The sequence below is a fragment of the Rutidosis leptorrhynchoides genome, chromosome 7, assembly GCF_046630445.1.
Source record: "Rutidosis leptorrhynchoides isolate AG116_Rl617_1_P2 chromosome 7, CSIRO_AGI_Rlap_v1, whole genome shotgun sequence".
NCBI lineage: Eukaryota > Viridiplantae > Streptophyta > Magnoliopsida > Asterales > Asteraceae > Rutidosis > Rutidosis leptorrhynchoides.
The window spans coordinates 68631147-68649642 of record NC_092339.1 but is presented as its reverse complement, the minus strand read 5'-3'; the positions used below and the strand labels follow the sequence as shown (position 1 = coordinate 68649642).

Genomic DNA, 18496 nt, shown 5'->3' with positions numbered 1-18496 from the left:
ACTTTGTTTAATGAATACACCAGGTTATCGACTACGTGTAAACCAAGGTTTTACTACTTTGTTAACAATTACACCAATTACCCTTGAATGTAATTCACCCCTGTTTCAACAAGTTTATTAACTATTAATCCATTTCCGTGTCCGGTTAAATGAACGATTATTCGTACATATAAATACCCCGCCCATCGTGTCCGATTGAGTGTATATGGTAATTTATAGGGACGCCCAATTGTAAATCTTTATATTAACATTAACAAACTATCATTTAGTTAAACAAATATAAAGCCCATTAATAGCCCATAGTCTAATTTCCACAAGTGTCGTTCTTTTGTCCAAACCCCAATTATGGTACAAAGCCCAATTACCCAATTTTAGTAATTAGCCCAACATCATGATTACTTCGTTTTAAATAAGCATAATAATAACTTAGCTACGAGACATTAATATAAAAAGGTTGAACATAACTTACAATGATTAAAAATAGCGTAGCGTTACACGGACAGAATTTCGACTTACACCCTTACAACATTCGCTAACATACCCTTATTATTAGAATTATAATTAAAATTAAAATTAAAATTAAAATATAAATTATAAATATAAATATATCGTATGAATGAGGAGAAGAAGAAAAAGATGATGAAAATGATCAGATTTCGGTTGGCTTTATAGGGAGTTTCAAAACTGGGGTCTCCGCGACTCGCGGCCATTTTGGCCTTCAAACTCCGCGAGTCGCGGAGTTTGTTTTTACAGCTCACCCCTTTGGAGTCTTTCTCTGCCGACGGTTTTTATTTATAAATATAATATATATATATAATTAATATAATTAATTATATATTATATTATATTTATATACATAGTTAACTTGTAATTTTTAGTCCGTTGCGTCGAGCGTTAAGAGTTGACTCTGGTCCCGGTTCCGGATTTTCGAACGTCCTTGCGTACAATTTAATATCTTGTACTTTGCGTTTTGAATCTTGTACTCTTGTAATTTCGAGACGTTTCTTATCAATAATTGGAACCTTTTTTATTGTCTTTTGTACTTTTGAGCTTTTTGGTCGTTTGCGTCTTCAATTCGTCGAATCTGTCTTTTGTCTTCACCTTTTATTATTTAAACGAATATCACTTGTAAATAGAACAATTGCAACTAAAAGCTTGTCTTTCTTGAGGAATAATGCTATGAAATATATGTTCGTTTTTAGCATTATCACTAGCACAATGATAAGCCACTCATACCTAACCATGTGAAAGCAACCAGCAACTACGACTTGACTTTGTATGTGAAAACTAAATATTCAACATAGCATGCCATCCACTTTTTCTACACTTCACATTTTAGTTTCATACACCAAAAGTCTACAATTATTTTGCCATGCCTTAAATGTGAGTCAAATATTGGACATCGTCCAACACTTTACAAGCCAATCGTTCCATGAAACATTGGATTTACCTCTATTTCTTATCCAACTAAAAGAATAATTGCGAATCGAGTAAAAAACGGTTCCTTTCTTGACATCTTGTGGCCTATATAAAGTCGAGTTACGGGTCTTCCATATATGCCACAATAAGCAAGTCACCACGGTGTAAGTCTTCATCTTCGAGTCTACATCGATACGCCAACCTTTTAACCATGCATACCAATCTTTCCAATTGTTAACTTGCGGGAATTGGACTTGTAACCATAAACTGACTTTCCGCCACAGATCCAAAGCAAGGCGGCATTCGAAAAGTACATGGTCAAGAGACTCCACGAAATGATCACATAGAACACACCCAATTCTTTCAAATTCGAGACCCCTGCTTGAGAGATTAATACGAGTAGGAAGTATATTATATGACACTCGCCACATGAAAATGTTTATCTTCCTAGGCAATACCCGGGACCAAAAGGTAGGAATATTTGCATGCGCTAGAAAGCAAGAGTCAATATGTTCACGAGTCGTATTAACCGTGAAGACCCCATCTATTAAAATTGACCAGCAGGGACTATCCACATTAGAATTCAATGCCAAAGATCCAATGTCTTCTATCAAACGTGTAAAGGCCAACTCGTTTCTCGAGTTCTCTACCGGTCGCCTCCATTCCCAAAACCAATCACCATCTAAAATACGATCCACCAACAAGCAATCTTCGTTCCTATCATTATGGAAAAGACGATTATATTTTTCACAAAGTCTACCACTTCCGAGCCAATTATCTTTCCAAAAACGCGTCGAGCAACCATCTCCAACCTTTGTTTTCAATGCGTTTGCCGGCAATAAACCTGCACGTATGTCTTTCAAATAGAGAGTAACAATATTTGTCCAAGCGCTAGCACCTCTCATGGAGATCCCATTGATACCCCCACTTTCACCGTATATTGGCCGAATGACACTAACCCAACAAGAATTTTTGTTATTTACGAACCTCCATATCCATTTAAATAACAAAGCATGGTTGAATGACCTAAGGTTACCGATCCCCAAACCAACGTTATCAAAAGAGTCGAAAACTCACTCCCATTTGATCCAATGAATCTTGCGATTATCACCATTTTCACCCCAAAAAAATTTTGCTCGAATACTTCTTATGTTTTGTGATTTGTACTATCTGTATATTGTGAATATAACAATGGAGTTATCTAATATGTAAGGTGTCGTGTTAGTGTTGTCTTTGACTCTCTGTTGATGAGAGCAATGCTAATATGCTATATTGCTCATGATGGTTATTATAATTTGTCACTAAAATTCTTTTTTAAGTGAATGCTTGGCTGAAATTATGTAGATAGGATACAAACCGTTAAAAATTTAACTTGTTTGTTAAAAATTTAACTCATTTGTTTACAAAGGGTAATTTTTTTCATCTCGTCCGGGCCATCAGCTCAGGACCGGCCTGGCTTGTTCCATAATCTCAAGTTAAAACGTTGTTTGAAAAAAAAAAATTAATAGCTCAAAGGAAGTAAACTTTATAAATATAATAGTACTTGAAATAACTTTAAAAATAATTTAAGTCGATTAAAGTGCAAGTGTTTTACAAAAATTTATTTATGATAATATATAATTTCAGCTTCATAATAGGCTGAGGTATTTAGTTCATTATTCATTACAATTAGAAAATTAAAAATAATAGGGTCTGTAAACAAAGTGAACAAGGTTTGACTTTTGTTAGTTCTCCAAATACTCTGTTCAACTATCAAATTGTGTAAGTACAATAAGTTGTCAACAAAACAAAATTTGAAAGTACAATAACTACATTACATCTCTAAATCATACTAGAAGTGCCGAAGTGGGCAGATTCACTTCACTAGAATTAAGTACTAAAGTATCTAGAGGACAATATATTGCGTTGACTTATTTTATTAATGATTCTGTAGGCATATTACAATACATAATTCGGACCACGATAAACATGTTCATGTACTTAATCACATTACATCGCATATTCAAAGGGATTTATTGGTTGTCCATGTTTTTCACAGCTCAATTTGTTGCAAACATCTGTCAATGTATTTAGATATGCCAACACTAGCAGTAGTATTAAACAGAATGCAAATATTTAACCGAGTCTTGTCCAAGTTCAAAAACATATAAAGAATAAATTATATAAATTGAGCTTTGAATAGCAATATTTACAGAATACATAATAGAAACAGCAATTAGATTCAAATCTAGAATGAAAAAAAAAAATGCATACAAACAATAATAAGATATAATCCCACTAAAAATAAATGAAAATAAGACTATAAGTAGTGATCTGTACGCCACTAATTTTTATTAATACACAGTCAAATAAGCTTTATGATATTACACTGTGCTAGACAGATCTCATAGCTTGAAACCTCGCCAGTACTAAAAATTGATAGTGTACAGATCGTCACCTTATCACTCTGCATGCATGCTACTTCATTTTGGTTTAGTATAGTACTAGACAGATCTCACAGCTTGAAACCTCGGTTCTTTTGGTTGAAACTTCTGTTCGGTGTATATGGCCATATAGTCACCGAACACAAACTTTGGGTAGCCATATTGGCTAACCACATTGTTTTCTTTTTCCACTAGTTGAGATGCAGGTTCAATAATCGTATTATATGATGGATTATAAAAGGAAGCTATCGATCTCCTAGTCCTATTCGGCTTAGCATTAACCCCATGCCAAACACTCTTATATCTCCCATTGCTTAAAACTTCTATTTGATCACCAGTGTTGATCACAATTGAATTAGGAATCGGTTGAATGTCGATCCATTTACCATCTTTAAGAATCTCGAGACCTTCAACTTCGTCATCTTGAAAAAGAAGGATGATCCCTCAAGCATCAGTGTGCGCCCGTAAACCGTTCACCTTATCTGGATGTGGACATGGCGGATAATGGCTAACTTTCGTCCCAAAAAATGCTTTTTCGCATTCTCCACCGTTTAAAGCTTTCTTAATGTACCCTTTTGGTATGCCCAAATTTTCATCCATTACTTCCATTAACTTCTCTGCCAGTTTCTTCAATTCTGCTCGATATTCCGTCATCGTTTCCCTAATAGTTCATTTCAATCGCACGTTAGATGCAAAATTTCAAAAATTTAATCAGTCAATTCATTAAAGAGCCTTTAACATGTGATTAGTATTTTAGTAATGCTTACTTGAATCCTGGGGTGTTTTGTGGCCAATCGTTATCGTCCGAGAGTATAAACACATCCTCCCAATCGATGTTTTCTAGTTTCTCGACGTTGTTCTTGTCCGCAAACTCCTTTAACTGTTTAATGGAGGTTGAGTTCTTGAAAAATTGTTTTTCTCTCTCTAACTTGAAGCATTCAGAGCTTACCCTTTTCATCCTTTCAAGTAAATCCAATGGGATTCCATGATTCACCAACTGTCACAAAAAAACACAATGCAATGAACACTTACATAAAATTTTCATTTAAGCTACTTTATTTATATTTATAATATATAAATCGACATAACGACGTATTAATGATAGCTGTTGGGGTCCTGAAGAACTCTTGGGTTAAATCTCACTAGCTAGCACCATATTTTAGGCGGCAGATAAAGAGTTAGAAACGAAATAAATTGGTTAGGCGTAGATCAGGAAAAATCTTATTTGTTTAGATAACGACATATTAATATTGTTTTATAAATGATGATATGATACTAGATCTATATATACCAGAAAGAATCCCCATTCTTCACAACCATTTGCTATCTCGGACATTGTCTTAGCTCGACCTTCATCGTCAAGTTTCGAGAAATCAATCACTGGGATTGGCATTATTCGAGTTGTATCTTAATCAAACAAGGTTAGTATTAATGTTGTATTTGTTTGACAATGGTGAAATGCTTTGGTAATGAAAGGTGGATTGTACGTGTTATGGACTATTTATATCCTATGTTCCTCTCATCACATTATGAAAAATAAAAATTGTCAACTCTTTGATATATATATATATATATATATATATATATATATATATATATATATATATATATATATATATATATATATATATATATATATATATAATTATAATTATAAAAGGGAATTCTGTTGAGTGTAAATATAAGTCAATACTTTGTGGAGGTGCTGACTGATTATAAATTTAAATACAATATTTAATAGGCTAAATTACATTTCTACCCTTAGTGTTATGTTTGATGATTTACAGCCAAGGATGCAGCATTTGGTTACTTATGGTTATTTAGTAAATTAATCTGTTTAGTTGTAATTAAAGTAAGTTAACGACCTTAAAATGTTTGAGTATTAATCAATGCATGTTGCAACCCATTTGACTTTGATTTGTTTTAAAACATAACATGGTTGAGTGGTGTGGATATTGATGAACAGATACGCAACATATTTTGAGGGAAAAAGATAATGTTAATAAACTATATGTCAAACAAGATAATAGTTGTACACTTGTACTTTATTCGTTGCAATTAAATAAGTATATAATTACTATAATTAAACTGACACCATATTTTCAGACAGATGAATGTGCTTAACAATAGAAAATAATCCCGCAGACCTTAAAGGGTCAACTTTAAGGTAATTAAGGAGTATATATTTTGTAAAAGTGTTAAAATATAATATATGTGTTACAGTTATCATTAATTTCAAAGATGATTACAATTGTAAGTCTTTTATAAAAGACGAAGTTCTATATTAGCATTTAGCATAATACTCGTAATAAAATAACATATAGTCCCGTGGTTTGTTAGCCCTCTAGCAGTCTAGCTGCTTGCTAGATGTTTCCTATTAATAAAAAGTTTGTTATTCCGAAAAAATAATAAAATTTTGTTTACACAATACGTCTATTTATTTATACGATTTAATCGCTGAATCTCTAACACTTACAATCTCATTAGATTATCAAATATACTTTAATTTGATTTGATATTGATATGATTTAGGAGTGAGCGTGGTATCATACCGTTACCAATTGATACCTCTATTCCTTTTTACCCTAAGGTGAGTACTGAATACCGTACCGATTTAATTGGTACCGATATGGTTCTAGTATTAGTACGATAAAAGTAAGTACTATACTTGTTTGGTACCAGATTACATTTTACAAACTTTTACTTTTACGTTTTACATTTTAACTTTTACATCTATGATTTATATTTTTGTGTTTTTGTTGCTACCGATTTAATAATCTCATAAGATGTTTTATTTTTGTGTTTTTGTTGCTTCCGATTTAATAATCTCATAAGATGCTTTCTAAACAAAGATAATGAACCGATGACCGAGTATTAATTAACCCTTACCTACTACTTGCCATGGGAACATTTGTAGTTTTAGTTAAAACCGACTGTAGTTTTGAGTTAGCGCTCACATTACAACCGGTCCCTCAACTCCGGCTATATTTACACAACGGTCCCTCAGGTTCACACTTTCTCAAGGGTAAAAAGTATAAACATATAATTTTATTAGAATAAAAGAAAATTATTCCACCCAAATTTATAACGGGCCCTATCTTCTCGCTTGGTGCGAGTTAAATTTTTTCGAGACCACCGTTCAACTCGAAAAAATCTTACAAACCCAACGGGACTAACTATACGCGAAACGGACACTTCTCAAAAAACGCTAAACAAAACGACAGCCCGTATCTTTCCGCTCGCCACGAGTTAAATTTTTTTCGACATGAGCGTCATACTCGAAATAATTTTATGAACAAAACGATAAAAAGTACGTTTGAAACGGAAACTTTTTAAAAAAAGGCTAAAAACAATGACAGCCCGTATTTTCCTGCTCGCCGCGAGTTATATTTTTTCGCCAGCACCGTCAGACTCGAAATAATTTTATCAACAAAAAGAAACTAACTACGTTCGAACCGGACAGATTTTTTAAAAACAGTAAAGACGACAACACCAACAACGGCGCTTAATACATGGAGCGTTTTCCCTTATGTAAATACATAAAGCTACGTTAAATATGAATACGCAGGCCGAAAGCTCCCGTCGCATCGCGCGGGCCGGACCCGGACTAGTTAATATTATAAAAGTAGAAAGTGAAAAAAAAAAAAACTCAAGTTAAAGAATTATTCTAAGTTGGGAATTACATTGTCACATTAACCCTTATTATATTATATTTTATATTATTATTATTATTATTATTATTATTATTATTATTATTATTATTATTATTATTATTATTATTATTATAATAATAATAATAAACTTAAAAGTTTTAAAACTTACAAAAAATTAGTGGGAAGCCTAGAGACAATCTGGGCCCCCACACCTCTAGCAATAGCAAAACCTATCCTAGTAAAAATATGAGCAGCAGCACCGGCACCAATATCTTGCGCCATCGAACTCTTCTGAACCCGCTTAAGCAAAGAAACAGCCTCCTTCTCTAATTCCCCAAGGGAAGAAAATGAGAAAGGAATGAAACCATAACCAATCGCCTGACAGCAAGATTCGTACTTGACCCGCTTCCGACGAGCCGCCTCAACCACAGCACGTCCAGGGACAAAGTCAGAAAGCCCAGACTGTGTCAAAGGAGAAGACCCTGTCAAGTCAACACAGACATCGCGACCACAATCCCAGGAATAAAGTAACACATCTGCAGGTCTGAGGGCCCTGTCGTTCCCTCCAGACAACCCAATGTCAACCTCCTTTCTCGCAGAAATCCCAGATCGATAACAAACATCAACAAGGGAATCCCGAACAATATTTTGTCGATGCTTAATACCCACCATACCAGCACAAGACACCGCGTGATCCCCGAAAATATCCCCAGTAAAAACCCTTGAACAGGCAGAGCATGCCGTCGAGATAGAGAACAATGGAACACCTAACCGGTAGCACAACACACATCGGTAAGTCTTTGCGTTCATCGTCTGACCCAACCTCAAAATAGGGACTGCCCTTAGCCAAGCAGAGGTGTGAACACCCTGCTGTGATTTCCATAAGGCCGATTGTCGGGGAGATAACGAAAAAGTGGATTCTGCAGAAGCGGTAACCTTTGTGAAATAAACATCTGCCAATTTTTTCATGAGTATTGGGGCAGCGACCTCACTCGGATTACCTAAAATATCAAACCCAACCGTATTATTAAACAGACCCAATGCATCTTCAAAAGCATGACCAAGACCAACAATACCCGCATGACGTAGGAGCTTGGTCTGCAACCCAGCAGTCTGTAACCGAGAAGCCAGAAAAGCATAATGACTAACATCTCCCGCCGAATAAACACCAAGCCCTCCAAAAGCAAATGGCAAGGTGGCAAGCCGCCACTGCCAATCACCAAACCCAGGCCCTGAAGCAGTAACAATACGCTCCAAGGAAGATCGAAGGGCTCCATCGAAAGCGCGTTGAGCCGCCTCTAATATACTAGGAGGACAAGTACGCAAGGTAAAGTAGAGTTTAGAAACTCCCGTACATGCCCTAAGCAACAACAACTCACACTGAGGATCATCAAGCTTAGCAACCTTATCCATAAGCGCAATGGACTTAGTCACCCTTTGCATCACCAGTTCACTACTAAAACCAGGATCGGAACTTGCGGGGGCCCCCAGCAACTTAACACCATTTAAAGGCCGAGCAATATTAGGAGGAAAGACACCTACTTGCCTGCTGCGAGGGTCCTCCGTAGGCCAGAAAATTTCTGTTTTTTCAACGTTGAGATGTAGCCCAAAACGAGGCCCATCCTCCATAATCAAATGCAAAACCTTCCCCACCACCAAAGTGTCCCCAATAATAGTGCCATCATCCAAATACCACGCCTGAAGACAAACCTCAAAATTATCTCTGATTTTAGAAACCAAGGGTTGTAAGACCAAAGCAAAAAGCAGCGGACCAAGGGGATCACCCTGTTGCACCCCCCGAGAAGACCATAGTGAAATGTCCCGTTCTTATTGATTAAAAACGTTCCATATTAATTGATTTCGTTGCGAGGTTTTGACCTCTATATGAGACGTTTTTCAAAGACTGCATTCATTTTTAAAACAAACCATAACCTTTATTTCATAAATAAAGGTTTAAAAAGCTTTACGTAGATTATCAAATAATGATAATCTAAAATATCCTGTTTACACACGACCATTACATAATGGTTTACAATACAAATATGTTACATCGAAATCAGTTTCTTGAATGCAGTTTTTACACAATATCATACAAACATGGACTCCAAATCTTGTCCTTATTTTAGTATGCAACAGCGGAAGCTCTTAATATTCACCTGAGAATAAACATGCTTTAAACGTCAACAAAAAAGTTGGTGAGTTATAGGTTTATCCTATATATATCAAATCGTAACAATAGACCACAAGATTTCATATTTCAATACACATCCCATACATAGAGATAAAAATCATTCATATGGTGAACACCTGGTAACCGACAATAACAAGATGCATATATAAGAATATCCCCATCATTCCGGGACACCCTTCGGATATGATATAAATTTCGAAGTACTAAAGCATCCGGTACTTTGGATGGGGTTTGTTAGGCCCAATAGATCTATCTTTAGGATTCGCGTCAATTAGGGTGTCTGTTCCCTAATTCTTAGATTACCAGACTTAATAAAAAGGGGCATATTCGATTTCGATAATTCAACCATAGAATGTAGTTTCACGTACTTGTGTCTATTTTGTAAATCATTTATAAAACCTGCATGTATTCTCATCCCAAAAATATTAGATTTAAAAAGTGGGACTATAACTCACTTTCACAGATTTTTACTTCGTCGGGAAGTAAGACTTGGCCACTGTTGATTCACGAACCTATAACAATATATACATATATATTAAAGTATGTTCAAAATATATTTACAACACTTTTAATATATTTTGATGTTTTAAGTTTATTAAGTCAGCTGTCCTCGTTAGTAACCTATAACTAGTTGTCCACAGTTAGATGTACAGAAATAAATCGATAAATATTATCTTGAATCAATCCACGACCCAGTGTATACGTATCTCAGTATTGATCACAACTCAAACTATATATATTTTGGAATCAACCTCAACCCTGTATAGCTAACTCCAACATTCACATATAGAGTGTCTATGGTTGTTCCGAAATATATATAGATGTGTCGACATGATAGGTCGAAACATTGTATACGTGTCTATGGTATCTCAAGATTACATAATATACAATACAAGTTGATTAAGTTATGGTTGGAATAGATTTGTTACCAATTTTCACGTAGCTAAAATGAGAAAAATTATCCAATCTTGTTTTACCCATAACTTCTTCATTTTAAATCCGTTTTGAGTGAATCAAATTGCTATGGTTTCATATTGAACTCTATTTTATGAATCTAAACAGAAAAAGTATAGGTTTATAGTTGGAAAAATAAGTTACAAGTCGTTTTTGTAAAGGTAGTCATTTCAGTCGAAAGAACGACGTCTAGATGACCATTTTAGAAAACATACTTCCACTTTGAGTTTAACCATAATTTTTGGATATAGTTTCATGTTCATAATAAAAATCATTTTCTCAGAATAACAACTTTTAAATCAAAGTTTATCATAGTTTTTAATTAACTAACCCAAAACAGCCCGCGGTGTTACTACGACGGCGTAAATCCGGTTTTACGGTGTTTTTCGTGTTTCCAGGTTTTAAATCATTAAGTTAGCATATCATATAGATATAGAACATGTGTTTAGTTGATTTTAAAAGTCAAGTTAGAAGGATTAACTTTTGTTTGCGAACAAGTTTAGAATTAACTAAACTATGTTCTAGTGATTACAAGTTTAAACCTTCGAATAAGATAGCTTTATATGTATGAATCGAATGATGTTATGAACATCATTACTACCTTAAGTTCCTTGGATAAACCTACTGGAAAAGAGAAAAATGGATCTAGCTTCAATGGATCCTTGGATGGCTCGAAGTTCTTGAAGCAGAATCATGACACGAAAACAAGTTCAAGTAAGATCATCACTTGAAATAAGATTGTTATAGTTATAGAAGTTGAACCAAAGTTTGAATATGATTATTACCTTGTATTAGAATGATAACCTACTGTAAGAAACAAAGATTTCTTGAGATTGGATGATCACCTTACAAGATTGGAAGTGAGCTAGCAAACTTGAAAGTATTCTTGATTTTATGAAACTAGAACTTTTGGAATTTATGAAGAACACTTAGAACTTGAAGATAGAATCTTGAGAGAGATCACTTAGATGAAGAAAATTGAAGAATGAAAGTGTTTGTAGGTGTTTTTGGTCGTTGGTGTATGGATTAGATATAAAGGATATGTAATTTTGTTTTCATGTAAATAAGTCATGAATGATTACTCATATTTTTGTAATTTTATGAGATATTTCATGCTAGTTGCCAAATGATGGTTCCCACATGTGTTAGGTGACTCACATGGGCTGCTAAGAGCTGATCATTGGAGTGTATATACAAATAGTACATACATCTAAAAGCTGTGTATTGTACGAGTACGAATACGGGTGCATACGAGTAGAATTGTTGATGAAACTGAACGAGGATGTAATTGTAAGCATTTTTGTTAAGTAGAAGTATTTTGATAAGTGTATTGAAGTCTTTCAAAAGTGTATAAATACATATTAAAACACTACATGTATATACATTTTAACTGAGTCGTTAAGTCATCGTTAGTCGTTACATGTAAGTGTTGTTTTGAAACCTTTAGGTTAACGATCTTGTTAAATGTTGTTAACCCAATGTTTATAATATCAAATGAGATTTTAAATTATTATATTATCATGATATTATCATGTATGAATGTCTCTTAATATGATATATATACATTAAATGTCTTTACAATGATAATCGTTACATATATGTCCCGTTTAAAAATCATTAAGTTAGTAGTCTTGTTTTTACATATGTAGTTCATTGTTAATATACTTTATGATATGTTTTCTTATCATAGTATCATGTTAACTATATATATATATCCATATATATGTCATCATATAGTTTTTACAAGTTTTAACGTTCGTGAATCACCGATCAACTTGGGTGGTCAATTGTCTATATGAAACATATTTCAATTAATCAAGTCTTAACAAGTTTGATTGCTTAACATGTTGGAAACATTTAATCATGTAAATATCAATCTCAATTAATATATATAAACATGTAAAAGTTCGGGTCACTACAGTTCCTACCCGTTAAATAAATTTAGTCCCGAAATTTTAAGCTGTTGAAGGTGTTGACGAATCTTCTGGAAATAGATGAGGGTATTTCTTCTTCATCTGATCTTCACGCTCCCAGGTGAACTCGGGTCCTCTACGAGCATTCCATCGAACCTTAACAATTGGTATCTTGTTTTGCTTAAGTCTTTTAACCTCACGATCCATTATTTCGACGGGTTCTTCGATGAATTGAAGTTTTTCGTTGATTTGGATTTCATCTAACGGAATAGTGAGATCTTCTTTAGCAAAACATTTCTTTAAATTCGAGACGTGGAAAGTGTTATGTACAGCCGCGAGTTGTTGAGGTAACTCTAGTCGGTAAGCTACTGGTCCGACACGATCAATAATCTTGAATGGTCCAATATACCTTGGATTTAATTTCCCCCGTTTACCAAATCGAACAACGCCTTTCCAAGGTGCAACTTTAAGCATGACCATCTCTCCAATTTCAAATTCTATATCTTTTCTTTTAATGTCAGCGTAGCTCTTTTGTCGACTTTGGGCGGTTTTCAACCGTTGTTGAATTTGGATGATCTTCTCGGTAGTTTCTTGTATAATCTCCGGACCCGTAATCTGTCTATCCCCCACTTCACTCCAACAAATCGGAGACCTGCACTTTCTACCATAAAGTGCTTCAAACGGCGCCATCTCAATGCTTGTATGGTAGCTGTTGTTGTAGGAAAATTCTGCTAACGGTAGATGTCGATCCCAACTGTTTCCGAAATCAATAACACATGCTCGTAGCATGTCTTCAAGCGTTTGTATCGTCCTTTCGCTCTGCCCATCAGTTTGTGGATGATAGGCAGTACTCATGTCTAGACGAGTTCCTAATGCTTGCTGTAATGTCTGCCAGAATCTTGAAATAAATCTGCCATCCCTATCAGAGATAATAGAGATTGGTATTCCATGTCTGGAGACGACTTCCTTCAAATACAGTCGTGCTAACTTCTCCATCTTGTCATCTTCTCTTATTGGTAGGAAGTGTGCTGATTTGGTGAGACGATCAACTATTACCCAAATAGTATCAAAACCACTTGCAGTCCTTGGCAATTTAGTGATGAAATCCATGGTAATGTTTTCCCATTTCCATTCCGGGATTTCGGGTTGTTGAAGTAGACCTGATGGTTTCTGATGCTCAGCTTTGACCTTAGAACACGTCAAACATTCTCCTACGTATTTAGCAACATCGGCTTTCATACCCGGCCACCAAAAATGTTTCTTGAGATCCTTGTACATCTTCCCCGTTCCAGGATGTATTGAGTATCTGGTTTTATGAGCTTCTCTAAGTACCATTTCTCTCATATCTCCAAATTTTGGTACCCAAATCCTTTCAGCCCTATACCGGGTTCCGTCTTCCCGAATATTAAGATGCTTCTCCGATCCTTTGGGTATTTCATCCTTTAAATTTCCCTCTTTTAAAACTCCTTGTTGCGCCTCCTTTATTTGAGTAGTAATGTTATTATGAATCATTATATTCATAGATTTTACTCGAATGGGTTCTCTGTCCTTCCTGCTCAAGGCATCGGCTACCACATTTGCCTTCCCCGGGTGGTAACGAATCTCAAAGTCGTAATCATTCAATAATTCAATCCACCTACGCTGCCTCATATTCAGTTGTTTCTGATTAAATATGTGTTGAAGACTTTTGTGGTCGGTATATATAATACTTTTGACCCCATATAAGTAGTGCCTCCAAGTCTTTAATGCAAAAACAACCGCGCCTAATTCCAAATCATGCGTCGTATAATTTTGTTCGTGAATCTTCAATTGTCTAGACGCATAAGCAATCACCTTCGTTCGTTGCATTAATACACAACCGAGACCTTGCTTTGATGCATCACAATAAATCACAAAATCATCATTCCCTTCAGGCAATGACAATATAGGTGTCGTAGTTAGCTTTTTCTTCAATAACTGAAACGCTTTCTCTTGTTCATCATTCCATTCAAATTTCTTCCCTTTATGCGTTAATGCAGTCAAGGGTTTTGCTATTCTGGAAAAGTCTTGGATGAACCTTCTGTAGTAACCAGCTAGTCCTAAAAACTGGCGTATGTGTTTCGGAGTTTTCGGGGTTTCCCACTTTTCAACAGTTTCTATCTTTGCCGGATCCACCTTAATACCTTCTTTGTTCACTATGTGACCGAGGAATTGAACTTCTTCCAACCAAAATGCACACTTTGAAAACTTAGCGTACAATTCTTCCTTTCTCAATACTTCTAACACCTTTCTCAAATGTTCACCGTGTTCTTGGTCATTCTTTGAGTAAATAAGTATGTCATCAATGAAAACAATGACAAACTTGTCAAGGTATGGTCCACACACTCGGTTCATAAGGTCCATGAACACAGCTGGTGCATTAGTTAAACCAAACGGCATGACCATAAACTCGTAATGACCATAACGTGTTCTGAAAGCAGTCTTTGGAATATCATCTTCTTTCACCCGCATTTGATGATACCCGGAACGTAAGTCAATCTTTGAATAAACAGACGAGCCTTGTAGTTGATCAAATAAGTCGTCGATTCTCGGTAGTGGGTAGCGGTTCTTGATGGTAAGTTTGTTCAACTCTCGGTAGTCGATACACAACCTGAATGTACTATCTTTCTTCTTGACAAACAAAACAGGAGCTCCCCACGATGATGTGCTTGGTCGAATGAAACCACGCTCTAAAAGTTCTTGTAATTGGCTTTGCAGTTCTTTCATCTCGCTGGGTGCGAGTCTGTAAGGAGCACGAGCTATTGGTGCAGCTCCTGGTACAAGATCTATTTGAAATTCAACGGATCGATGTGGGGGTAATCCCGGTAATTCTTTCGGAAATACATCGGGAAATTCTTTTGCAATGGGAATATCATTGATGCTCTTTTCTTCAGTTTGTACTTTCTCAACGTGTGCTAGAACAGCATAGCAACCTTTTCTTATTAGTTTTTGTGCCTTCAAATTACTAATAAGATGTAGCTTCGTGTTGCCCTTTTCTCCGTACACCATTAAGGGTTTTCCTTTTTCTCGTATAATGCGAATTGCATTTTTGTAACAAACGATCTCCGCTTTCACTTCTTTCAACCAGTCCATACCGATTATCACATCAAAACTCCCTAACTCTACTGGTATCAAATCAATCTTAAATGTTTCGCTAACCAGTTTAATTTCTCGATTCCGACATATATTATCTGCTGAAATTAATTTACCATTTGCTAATTCGAGTAAAAATTTACTATCCAAAGGCGTCAATGGACAACTTAATTTAGCACAAAAATCTCTACTCATATAGCTTCTATCCGCACCCGAATCAAATAAAACGTAAGCAGATTTATTGTCAATAAGAAACGTACCCGTAATAAGCTCCGGGTCTTCCTGTGCCTCTACCGCATTAATATTGAAAACTCTTCCACGGCCTTGTCCATTCGTGTTCTCCTGGTTCGGGCAATTTCTAATAATGTGGCCTGGTTTTCCACATTTATAACAAACTACATTGGCATAACTTGCTCCGACACTACTTGCTCCACCGTTACTCGTTCCGACACCATTTGTTCCTTTCGTTCTATTAACCCCTGGTCCGTAGACCTCACACTTCGCCGCGCTATGACCATTTCTTTTACACTTGTTGCAAAATTTGGTGCAGAACCCCGAGTGATTCTTTTCACACCTTTGGCATAGCTGCTTCTGATTGTTGTTGTTGTTGCGGTTATTATTGTTGTTGTAATGATTGTTGTAGTTGCTGTTGTTGTTGTTGTTGTTGTTGTTGGGCCGTTTGTTGTAGTTGCGATTGATGTTGCGATTGTTGGGATAATTGTTGCGATTATTGTTGTAATTGCTGTTGTTGTTGTATTGGGGATTCTTATCACCGTTTTCCTCCCACTTTCTTTTGACTTGCTTCACATTGGCCTCTTCAGCAGTCTGTTCTTTAATTCTTTCTTCAATCTGGTTCACTAGTTTATGAGCCATTCTACATGCCTGTTGTATGGAGGCGGGCTCGTGTGAACTTATATCTTCTTGGATTCTTTCCGGTAATCCTTTCACAAACGCGTCGATCTTCTCTTCCTCATCTTCGAATGCTCCCGGACACAATAGGCACAATTCTGTGAATCGTCTTTCGTACGTGGTAATATCAAATCCTTGGGTTCGTAACCCTCTAAGTTCTGTCTTGAGCTTATTGACCTCGGTTCTGGGACGGTACTTCTCGTTCATCAAGTGCTTGAATGCTGACCACGGTAGTGCGTACGCATCGTCTTGTCCCACTTGCTCTAGATAGGTATTCCACCATGTTAACGCAGAACCTGTGAAGGTATGCGTAGCGTACTTCACTTTGTCCTCTTCAGTACACTTACTTATGGCAAACACCGATTCGACCTTCTCAGTCCACCCTTTCAATCCGATCGGTCCTTCGGTTCCATCAAATTCCAAAGGTTTGCAGGCAGTGAATTCTTTGTAGGTGCATCCTACACGATTTCCTGTACTGCTAGATCCAAGGTTATTGTTGGTATGTAGCGCAGCCTGTACTGCGGCTATGTTTGAAGCTAGAAAAGTACGGAATTCCTCTTCATTCATATTCACGGTGTGTCGAGTAGTCGGTGCCATTTCCTTCAAAATAGTCAAATGGAACAAGTTAATCATACAGAATATTAAGAGTAGTTAATAGTATTTCGTAGCATAATATGAACTCATTTATAAAAGCTTTTTCTTCATATTAGCGTTTTATAAGTTTAAATTCGGGTAGTACCTACCCGTTAAGTTCATACTTAGTAGCTAATATACAATTCAACTACTACAATTCTATATGAAAAACTGATTATAATAATATTTCGCGTTCAAACTTTTATACAATATTTTACAAACTTACAATACCGCTTATTTTACATAAAGCATGAAATATAGCACACAATAACTTTGATACAAGATAGTTGTGAAGATAATTCTAGCTAATACACAAGTCGTTCAGCAAAGGCAATAAAGACACGTAATTCATACGTCCAGAAACAAGTCATGCATTCTGGTTTTACTAGGACTACTTCCCATCCTTGGTCTTGTGCAACATAACCGTTATGGCCGTTGATAAGACAGCGTGTTGTAACGTCATAAAAGGGACGAGGGTTACGTAATGTCCAACAGTCCCGTAATAATCTAAAAACCTCATTTCTTACCCCAATTACCGACTCCGTCACTTGTGGAAACGTTTTGTTTAATAGTTGTAGCCCGATGTTCTTGTTCTCACTTTGGTGAGAAGCGAACATTACTAATCCGTAAGCATAACATGCTTCTTTATGTTGCATGTTAGCCGCTTTTTCTAAATCACGAAGTCCAATATTCGGATATATTGAGTCAAAATAATTTCTTAACCCGTTGCGTAAAATAGCATTTGGGTTCCCCGCAATATATGCGTCAAAGTAAACACATCGTAACTTATGGGTTTCCCAATGTGATATCCCCCATCTTTCAAACGAAAGTCTCTTATAAACCAAGACATTCTTGGAACGTTCTTCGAATGTCTTACAAACTGATCTCGCCTTAAATAGTTGTGCCGAAGAATTCTGGCCGACTCTAGACAAGATTTCATCAATCATGTCTCCGGGTAGGTCTCTTAAAATATTGGGTTGTCTATCCATTTTGTGTTTTTAAACTGTAAAATAGACAAGAGTTAGATTCATAAAAAAAATACTTATTAATACAAGCAATTTTTACATATATCATAAAGCATAAGAACACTATATTACATATATTACACCACACGAATACAACTATCTTATTCCGACTCGCTCGTTTCTTCTTCTTCGGTTTTGGTTTGTTTTGCCAAGTTTCTAGGGATATATGATGTTCCCCTAATACGAGCCGTCGTTGTCCACATTGGTTTAGAAAAACCTGGTGGTTTAGAGGTTCCCGGGTCATTGTTACAACTTAAGGACTTCG

The 18496-nt window shown here is 35.9% G+C and overlaps 1 pseudogene; it reads right to left on the bottom strand.

Annotated features, from left to right (window-relative positions):
• Window positions 1–3902: 3902 nt before the first annotated feature.
• LOC139858363 (1-aminocyclopropane-1-carboxylate oxidase 5-like) lies at window positions 3903–5235 on the bottom strand (annotated as a pseudogene).
• Between the last annotated feature and the right edge of the window lie 13261 nt (window positions 5236–18496).